This window comes from Eubalaena glacialis, chromosome 7, assembly GCF_028564815.1.
Source record: "Eubalaena glacialis isolate mEubGla1 chromosome 7, mEubGla1.1.hap2.+ XY, whole genome shotgun sequence".
NCBI lineage: Eukaryota > Metazoa > Chordata > Mammalia > Artiodactyla > Balaenidae > Eubalaena > Eubalaena glacialis.
This window is the reverse complement of record NC_083722.1, coordinates 1547418-1558121: the sequence shown is the minus strand read 5'-3', so window position 1 is coordinate 1558121 and position 10704 is coordinate 1547418.

Sequence of the window (10704 nt, the reverse complement as noted above, 5' to 3'; positions counted from 1 at the left end):
ATCTTCAATCTCATTCCTCAGCTCGTGACAATACTCCACTTCTTCCAGACACTAAATCGTGTGGGACTGAAACAGAATTCAAGAGGACAATGGTCAAAATACAATTGCCTGTGACCAGCTGAATGATGAGCAGTGTCACTGCAATTTAACCACGACACTGCAGCAGTGGTGGCACCGTGGCCGGATCACGCAGGTGTGCAGGCAGCCCAGGGACGGTCACAGAGTCATGAAGAGGGGCTGACGACGTGACTACCCCGGGTTACTAAGTGAAGATCCCTGGCGTCCACTTGGGAGTCCTAACAGGTGGAACCCAAATGACTGGGAAATGGAGCTAGAGAAGAAAAAAGAATCAAAAGAATGAGGGGACACTGCGCTGAGCGACAAATCACAGCCTGAACCGCAGGCAGGTCACAATGCCCAGGGGTGAGTCAGGAGGGACGGGGGACAAAGCGCCACCCGGAGCCCCCGGCCCCACGGGATCCTTCCCCGCGCTCGGATGGGGCGAGGGGCTCCCTCCGGGTCTGGGGTAGGCTCCCCGCGTCCTCCCCGCCGGCCCCGGGCGTCCTCCTTCCCCTGCCCCTCCTCACAGGTCACTCGCCCCCCTGCTCTCGACTCTGCGGCAGGAGGCCTTGAGTCTGCGCCACCGCCCAACCCACATCTCCAGCCTCTCCCGCACCAAGAGCCACACACGTCCAACTTCCTCCTAGACACTTGTCGCCAGCAAAGCCCATTAACAGTTCCCCGGAAGTAAAAATAGAGTGTGGGTAATAAAGTCTAAGCTTTTTCCTTTTCCTCTGTGCTCAGTGCAGCTTCACTGGCTCACAGGGGGCCGGTGCAGAGGCCTCGCCCCCCGCCCCCCCCCCCCCCAAAATCAGGCCCGGGGTGCTGGTGGAAAAGAGCGCAGCGCACACCTCAGCTCCGGCCGGGGGCGGAAGCGCCGCCTGAGACGCCGCGATTCAAGATGGCGGCGGCGGCGGGCCGTGTGCAGAGACCTGCCCCCGCCCCGCGAGAGCCCCGCGAGAGCCCCGCCCCCTGCCGAGACCCTGTAAAGCAGCCCCGCCCCGCCTCGGCAGCCCACGTGCTCTAGAGCGGAGCCCGCGGTTCCAGGTCGGTTCTCGGATGAGAGAACAGCTCTTCACTTTGGTCTGAACCGAACCGCGTCTCTCGTCTCTCGTTCTACTGGCTCAAGTGACACAGGGCAGGAGGAACTTGTTGGGACCCGACTGGAAAGGGGTGGTTACAGAACCACCTTAATGTCCTTCCTTCCTCTCAGATGTGTCATCTTCCTCCTCCAACTTCTCCTGGCTTCCCTGTTCCTTTGGCTGCTAACCAGTCTGAGCTTTTGTTTTCTCACCTGTAAATGAAGGTGAATTCTTTTCCACATGAGTTGTTGTGAGGATGAGAAACACACTATGGGAAACACACTATGTAAAACACTTACCACGAATCTGGGCACTTGGTTGGGCTCAGGAAGTGCTTCCTGTGAGTAAGTCGTGCGTTGACCCGCCTGGTGTCCTGACTAAGCTCGTGGGACGTCAAGTTTGTCACGTCAAATTCTAAAGTACCACTGGCCCCCGTTCTCTGCTTCAGACCCTTTTTTCTCCCACATTTTATTATGAAAAATGTTGAACAGATAGCAAAGTTGAAAGAATTTTATAGCAAACATCCATACCCACCATCTAGGTTCTCCTGTGAACGTGTAACTGTACACTTGCTTTATTACATACCTTTCCATCCATCAATCCATCTTATTTTTTGAGACATTTCAAAATAAATTACAGACATTAGCACACTTCCTCTAAATAGTGTGTGTGTCATTAACTACACTTCTCTATTTGTTGACAGTTTTTCTTGTGCGATAATCTTATATGTACATTCACTGATTTTTAGAAATGAGTATACCCTTTAAACCCAATCCCTATCAATATGTAAAATATTACCACCACCCTCAAAAGTTTCCTCATACCCTTTCCAGTCATTCCCCAGTTTTCCCCCCAAAGCAACCACAGTTCTGATTTTCCTGCACCATAGATGAGTTTTGTCAGGCCATTATTAATTCATGTCAACCTGGACTATCAAGTAGTCTTCTAATTAGTATCCCTGCCTCAACTAGAATTACTTTTTTCCTGTCACAATTCACTGCTCATCCAGAAGCTAAAATAATCTCCTGAAGTGCCACCTTGTCGTCAGGCCACCACGCCACCCACCCCATTTCATAATTTCCCCATGGCCTGTGAAGAGCAAGCTCCCAACACAGACCCTCCGCCATGTGGCCCCAGCCTGTTTTGGGCTTCACTCCATCACTCCTAAAATAGAAAACTTTTGAACCTCACTCAAGCCATCACACACTGCAGTGGGTTTGGCTAGTTGTGGAAAGCTGGACCAAAAGCACCCTTGAAGACCACAGAAATGTCCCAAGGATCTTTTTTATCCCACACTAGATGAGAATACTTCCTTGCACATAATTTGATATTCGTGGAATAAACTGATAACAAATTTGAAAAGGGGAATGAGTGAAATTGGAAAAGGGAATGAATGAATTGAAAAAGGGAATGTCTTTACCCGTCTGACACTGCCCTGGCATTAACTTGGGTTAGTTATACTCCTTGTGTCTGTCTCAGAAGACTAGGCCTGCAAGGTAAGGGAGGCGTGCAAAAATCCCCTACAAGATTTAGAGACAAGAAAAAGACACAGTCAGGACTTCCCTGGTGGCGCAGTTGTTAAGAATCCTCCTGCCAATGCAGGGGACACGGGTTCGAGCCCTGGTCCGGGAAGATCCCACATGCTGCAGAGCAACTAAGCCCATGTGCCACAACTACTGAGCCTGCACTCTAGAGCCTGCGAGCTGCAACTACTGAAGCCTGTGCACCTAGAGCCCGTGCTCTGCAACAAGAGACGCCACCGCAATGAGAAGCCCGCGCACTGCAGCGAAGAGTAGCCCCCACTTGCCGCAACTAGAGAAAGCCCGCATTGCAACAATGGAGACCCAACGCAGCCAAAAAATAAATATTAATTAAATAATCAATTTTTTAAAAAAAGACACGGTGCTCAAGAAGGGGAATTCTCTGAACATTTTTTTTTTTTAAGGAATTCCTTTATTTTTATTATGTATTTATTTATTTATTTATTTTTGGTTGTGTTGGGTCTTCGTTTCTGTGCGAGGGCTTTCTCTAGTTGCGGCAAGCGGGGACCACTCTTCATCGCGGTGCGCGGGCCTCTCACTATCGCGGCCTCTCTTGTTGTGGAGCACAGGCTCCAGACGTGCAGGCTCAGTAGTTGTGGCTCACGGGCCCAGTTGCTCCGCGGCATGTGGGATCTTCCCAGACCAGGGCTCGAACCCGTGTCCCCTGCATCGGCAGGCAGATTCTCAACCGCTGTGCCACCAGGGAAGCCCCTCTGAACATTTTTGACGAGGATTCTAAAGTGTAATCTTACGCCACTGATATGGAGGTTGAAATTTAGATCTTTCTAAGTTAGTTCTTGTCAACTAAAGACTAATTTTCCAGTTTCAAACGTAGAGCTAAGACCAGGGGATCTCAACCTTGGCTGCAAACTAGAAACACCAGGAGAGCTGTTAAAATCTCCCGATGCCCCGACTCCACCCTCAGCGATTCCAATCCCATTTGTCTGGGGTTTGGCCCAGGCATTGGTAAGTTTATAAAGCTCTCCAGGTGATCCTAACGTGTAGTCATCCTGCCAGATGAACGGTTCTTTACACAGAGCTCAGCCTTGCAACTGGTGATAAATACACAAGCAAATTCATTGCCACCTCCCCTCCCTTCAGAGACCCAGTGGGAAAGGAAAGAGAAAATTCCTAGCCAAAGAGGAGAATTAGTGGAATTGGTTTTTTACCACTCCTGGCACAGTAAGGGCATGTGTGCACCATGGAAAAGAGGAGTTAATTTTCCCAACAGCTACAGGTTCTCGGAAACCTGGGCCCTTGCTTTCAGGGCTGGAAGAAGAGCAGGTGAGCAGCTGCCAGGAAGGGATCACATCCACAGTGAGGTTCATACAAAACCCCATTGCTTCAGGCTGTCCCAGGGAGGGGCCCTGGGGTGAGGCAGCTCAGTCACATGGGAAGTGGCCAGGAGGGCAGCGGTAGAGGGTCTGCAGGCAAAAATAACCATCAACTGTTGAAAAACACATGACCAGAAGACATCCACATGTTGCATCTCCAGCGTAGAATTGGGGCCTGCCTTATGGAAGATTGGGAGCAGAATGCGTCCGTCAAGTTTCTATCTAACAACCAAAGGAAATCTGTGCTCCTCAGCCCTTTCACGTCCCGGTCGGTGGTCGTGGAAAGTAGCATAGTCATCTACACACGGGTCACCTGCAGGGGAGGAGGAGACGGTGTCCGGATGGACTTGGTGAAAACACCACTGCATTTTCTCTGCGTTGGATGATTAAAAGAAAACTAAAATGATAAGTATTCAGGAAAATGTAAAATATTGAATCTGTTTAAAATTCCCAAATAAAATCTGATTAAAAATTTTAAAGAGAAAATTGAACTAGGCTTGAAACCAAGCAGGACACTGAGGGGCCTTCCTGGGTACAAATGCCCCTCTGTGTCCCCCTGTTTCTTGCTTGTAGAAGAAAGGCTTTCATATCCTAGGCGTTCCCCAGTTCCAAAGAGCAGACTCCAGGAGTGAATGGAACAGTAGAGTCACGGGACCCCTAGTGCCTCCTGAAGGGATAGAGATAATAATCTGACGCAGATCGTTGAGTTGTTCTTTAGAAACTAAGACCCTCCCACCATTCCCACCTGGTGGAGGATGGTGACCACATGCTGACCACGAGCACCTAGACCCCAGACTGGTTGGAACCAGAAGGTTGATGACTGAGATTCCTGAGACATCACCCTGTTACCCCTCGACCAGCCAATCAGAAGAAGGTCCACAAGCTGATTGGGCCCCCTGCAGCCTTCATCCCTAACAAACACTGTCATTAAAAACCCTAACCTGAATGCCCCAGTGATGAACTGTCCCTCCCAAAATGTCAGTAACCGTCTGGCTCCTTATAGGGGCGAATAAGACCCATCTCTGCCTATTTTCAGCTTTCTTCTCCAATCTCATTTCAAACTTGCCTTGTTAGGTTCAATCCCTTGTTTTACCTTTGGATGCCATTTTGCTTGTTTGCTTTTAGATCCTAATTCTGTCATTCCAGATTAAATTCAGAGTAGCAAAAAGGATAAGGAACCATTTACACCTACCTAGTATAACTCCTAGATTCATTCCTGAGAATGGTCCTCCAGGTCTGCCCTGGTGGTCCACATGGCGGCTCTGAAAGAGTCTAAACATCTAGAGATCCTTAGGGAAGCCAGTGGGTCTAGAAATGTCTTTCATCCAGACTTTCAGTGTTGCTTAAGAATGCAACACACTTGATCTAGTTTTGTACATCATGGGTTTTCAAGTGGCAGAAAAATTTCACCATTTGGTTCATTATGATTTTGGAGTAACTGTAATAGCTGGTTCACTGAACCGAATTATGTTATTCACTAATGCTTAGTTTCATTTCACTTAATTTCATTACTGGAAGTTTAGGTAGCAGAGCGGTGCCCAAGGCTTGTTTCACCCTATCAGACTGTGATCTGTTAACACCTCCTAAGTCAGAATGTCTGAGATTTTTCCCTCTTGGTTTATGATAAACATGGAGTGAGAGTTAGAGTGATAGAGGCACCTTGAGTTTTACCTACTTCCATGTGCTATTTTCCAGTTAGCCCCCCAAGATAGAGAGCTATCTTGCTGCTACAGATCAAAGATCTGTAATGATTCACATTATACTACTTCCCAGATAACCCAGTGTGAACAATTAGTTGTCACATTGCCTGGTATGCAGTTGGCACTTAGAAATATTTTCTGGTGAAGGTTGAATAAGTAAAATGTTCAATCTGAGTTTCACTTTAGGTCCCTTTTGTCTTTCTTGGACCTTAGCAAAGAAAACTGCTCAGTATTTTTCTCAAAGCCCTTTATTGGACTTGAAGAGAACACTAAAGTCTTTTCTCTTGATGAAATGACTTTTCAAAACTTTTAATAGGAGCACTTTGTAATTTTGCAATTTTGTTTGTAATTTTTTATGATAATTCAGATAACCAGTCTCTGTATTTTAGGGAAGAACAGTGAATACAATAAGCTGAGAAGGCATCACAAATCGAGTGAGGAAGAGGAAGGAGAATATTCTTGACTTTAATGTCACCATCTACATGGATTAATTTTTAAGCTAGCCCCATAAAATAGAACTAATAGTTCGAAGAATGGTGTCGTCTGCTTCTCATCAAGATTCAATTCAGCTAGCATTTATTGAATATCTTTCCAATATGCTCTGGGCAGGTTGAAAGAAATAAAACACACAGTCCTGCTTTTGAGGAGCTGGTAACTCCAAAGGTGCTGGGCTCTCTCAATAGTTTCTTAATTCATTAAGAACTCTGTTCTGATTTTATATACTCTGAGAAGGCTTTTGCACGAAACACTAATTTCTAGTGTTTACGTGCCTTAGAGCTTTGCATCAGGAGGCAGAGAAAGAGTTGGGGGTGGTGTGTGAAATTTTTTAGTTGGCCAAGAGTTTCCATTCACTTTGAATCTTTGAATCCTCTCTTTCCTTTTTGCTATTTCATGGTGTTTTTTTCTTCTTTTTTGTAAATACAATCAAAGGTTTTTGCTGTATCCCAAAGAAGTTCATATAAACTTTGCATATATAAATGGAATTCCCAGCATAGCAGAGTGGAATGCGTGTTATTGTGAGTAAATGCTTTATAATTTTTCCTTCTATTTATTCTCAATGCCCTTTACAACTCTGTGAATTAGTCCTTTATGGGAAATTTTTTTCCAGGGATTTTTAAAAAGACAGGCAACAGCTTTTTACAAGTTGCATTAACCATTCTTAGATAACACATTATAAGGTTTTGGACCCAGTTCCAATGTGTGTTTGTGGGGGGAGGTTCCCACACCACCAAGGAGCAGCTGGGTGTCCTACAATTCAGCTCAACTCTGACACTATCCACCTGGGGACGGCATCAGATCCCACAGGTCAGGGGCTCAGACCCACGAGACTGCCCTCCACTTCAGACACCAAGCACAAGCCCAGGATTTTACCTGTGCTTCTGACTGACTGGCTACAGATTGGACACTGACAATTCTCTCTGTGGGTTTGACTAATTTGCTAGAGCAGCTCCCAGAGCTCAGGGAACCCACTTACTCACTGGATTAGGAACTGATGGCAGCTTCATACCATGGACAACCAGGTAGCCATTCCAGGGGTCAAACGTCCTTCATCCCTCACCCTTTATCCTTTCTCTTAACAAACCACATGTTTGTGTGAGTCAGGGCCACTCTAGCAAACCCCTTTTCTCTGACACTGACTAAGGGTTCTGGTCACCATGTCCAACGTGTGGAGGGCGTCCCCATACCACCAAGCAACTCTCAGACACCAGCTAACCTTGGCATGAATCAAAAAGAAAAGTGCTTGAGCTATGTGACCAAAAAACTATAAAACTTTAAAGTCATAAATTAAAGGGTGGAAAACAATTCTATAAAAACGTAAATTTTTTTTAATGTTTATTTATTTATTTGGTTGCGTCGGGTCTTAGTTGCAGCAGGTGGGCTCCTTAGTTGCGGCTTGCGGGCTCCTTAGTTGTGGCATGCAAACTCTTAGTTGTGGCATGCATGTGGGATCTAGTTCCCGTACCAGGGATCAAGATGGGGCCCCTTGCATTGGGAGCGTAGAGTCTTAACCACTGTGCCACCAGGGAAGTCCCATAAATATTTTATATTAACCTGTACATTTATTGTTATTCCCCCCTAAAAATCCCAGTGGAAAGAATTTGACAAGATGATTCTGATATTTTTCAAGAAGAGAAAAATACAGAAGTAGAAAAGAAATTCTGAAAAAGAAGACATAAAAAGGAAAATGATATAACAAATGTGGTTTTTTTTTTTTAAATTATTGTTGGTGAATAGCAGGTTCTAGTTCTATTCCCCAGCACTATTATCCCTTTTTTTTTTTTAATTTTATTTATTTATTTATTTATTTATTTATGGCTGTGTTCTGTCTTCGCTTCTGTGCGAGGGAGGGCTCTCTCCAGCTGTGGCAAGTGGGGGCCACTCTTCATCGCAGTGCGCGGGCCTCTCACTATTGCGGCCTCTCTTGTTGCGGAGTACAAGCTCCAGACGCGCAGGCTCAGCAATTGTGGCTCACGGGCCCAGCTGCTCCGCGGCACGTGGGATCTTCCGGGACCAGGGCTCGAACCCGTGTCCCCTGCATTGGCAGGCGGATTCTCAACCACTGCGCCACCAGGGAAGCCCAACAAATATGTTTTTAATAAAGCTATTATATTAAAAGAGTTTGGTATTGAAAAAGGAATAGATAATTAAATCAATTGAAACAAATGAGATTCTAGTATGATTCATATGTAAACTGTAATTAAAGATACAAAGAAGACAAGTAGAGTAATCAGTAGATGGCTTTGAGATAATGGCTATCATTTGAGAAAAAAACATACTTTATTACATTTTACATAAAAATACAAATACAGAAAAAATAGGTAACAGTTCTACAATCTTGCTGTGGGGAATATCATTCTAAGTAAGTACTAGAAAGAAAGGGAAATGAAAAGCAACTTAAAGGGAGTAATATTTGTAACATATAAAATAACAGTGTTACTATCCATCATGTTGGATACATACTGGATACATACAATACATAAAAAGCTTCAGCAAATCTGTAAGAAGACAAACAATCCAACAGAAAAGGGTCAAAATGCATGACACAGTGGCTTAGAGAAAAATAAATTAAAATGGTAAAATAACCATTTGAAGAGATGGTCAACTTCATTAATAATCAAAAACACGTAAATTAAAACAAGACACCACTTATACCATCAGATTTTGAAGAATTCTAGATTGAATACACAGTTTGGTGAATGGGCTGGACAATCAGGTACTTTTAAGCACTGTTAGTGGAAATGTAAATAATAATTACCTTTGTGGAAGGCAGTGTGGACCCTCTGGTCTGGTACATGGCATATGGTAGGCATGTGATAATTATCTGTTGACTTAATGCAAGATTACTTTTGTGAATGGAAAGAGCATGGACTTTGCTATCAGACAGAGTTGAATTTTATTCCTGGCCCTGCCATTTATTTACTTAGTAAACTTTAAGCAATTTACTTCTTTATGCTCCAACTTCCTTTTCTAGAAAATGGAGCTACTTCCTTTTAGAATTGTGACAAATAATGAAACAACGTATACAGGGTTTCATCTTATGGCTGCCAAGTTTATGTGCTGGAAAAATGGAAGACACTATTCTCTCCCAAAGATTTCCCTGGCTACCCAAGAGAATTCCATATCCTCAGAAAGTTTACCCAGCCTCCTTTCACATTCTCCTTTCTGGTCATCCAAGCACCTCGCTGTTTAAATCCAGCCATCCTAAATCTGCCCTTTGACTCTTCTCTTTCATGCTGCCAAGAGTTCATTCAAATCTTCCAATAAAGGATGATTTTCCACTAACACATCAGCCTTTTAATAGACTCACCAACATTGCCTTTTGTGGGTTGAATTGTGTCCCCACAAAATATATGTTCAAGTCCTAACCCCTGCCTCCTGGGAATGTCACCTTATTTGGAAATAAGGTCTTTGCAGATGTAATCAAGTTAAGACGAGGTCAAGATGGAGTAAAGCGGGCCCTAACCCAACGTGACTCGGTGTCCTTATAAAAAGAGGAAACGGACGCAGGTGCACGCCGGGAGAGCACAATGTGATGATGGAGGCCTAGGATGGAGGGAGGCGCCTCCAAGCCAAGGGATCCCAAGGACGGCTGGTGACCGCCACGAGCCAGGAAGAGGCAAGGAAGTAGCCTCTCCTAGAGCTCTCAGAGGGAACACAGGCCTGCTGACACCTTTGTCCCAGACTTCCAGCCTCCAGAACTGTGAGAAATTAAATTCCTTCTACTGAGTCTGTGGTACTTTGGTGAGACAGCCCTACGAGACTAACACGCTGCCCCCTAAAGGCCATTTGACTCCGATTTTTGGCTTCGTAATAATCTGTGAATCAGATGGAGGCGGCACCAGGTTTTGATCATTCTGGATAAATCCGCAAAAATATAATCTTGGTTTTCCAACATGAAGCCAGGCTTAGAAAAGGGGAGAATATTTAAGGATGAGATGGGTTACAAAAAAAATTCTAAGGAAACAAAGCAACAAACCAGTTCTCTCAGGCTGCCTGGCCTCAGGAAAGATGGTTTCAGGGGTAGATTCCCGACCAGGGAGCCCCAAAGCCCCACATTTCCCTGGCAGTGTGCCAGAGGGTGGTATGTTCTTAGTGTCCGTTCAGGTGCTTCTGGGGCTGCCAGGTTCTTTTCTGCTCTGCTGCCTAGTGGGGAGGATGTCTCCCACGGGGGGCGGGGACACGACAGCAGGACAACTTCACCATCACGTCTCATGGCACAGGGTCGCATCCCAGGTACGTGTCAGTCTTGCCCTGACAAGGGGAACGGAATTATCATGATGAGTTCAGACTAACCGACACTCACACGGGTGCTGCTTTTCTTGAACACTTGCTACAGGTCCTCGGGTTGGGACTCAAGGCTCAGTGTCTTCTGGACGACTGTCTGCTGACAGTTTTGGTGCCGGCACCGCCGCTGCCTCTGATTAGGCCCCAGCTCTCTGTGCTGCTCACCGGCAGCTGAAGCTTCTGTCCCCACCATCCTCACTGC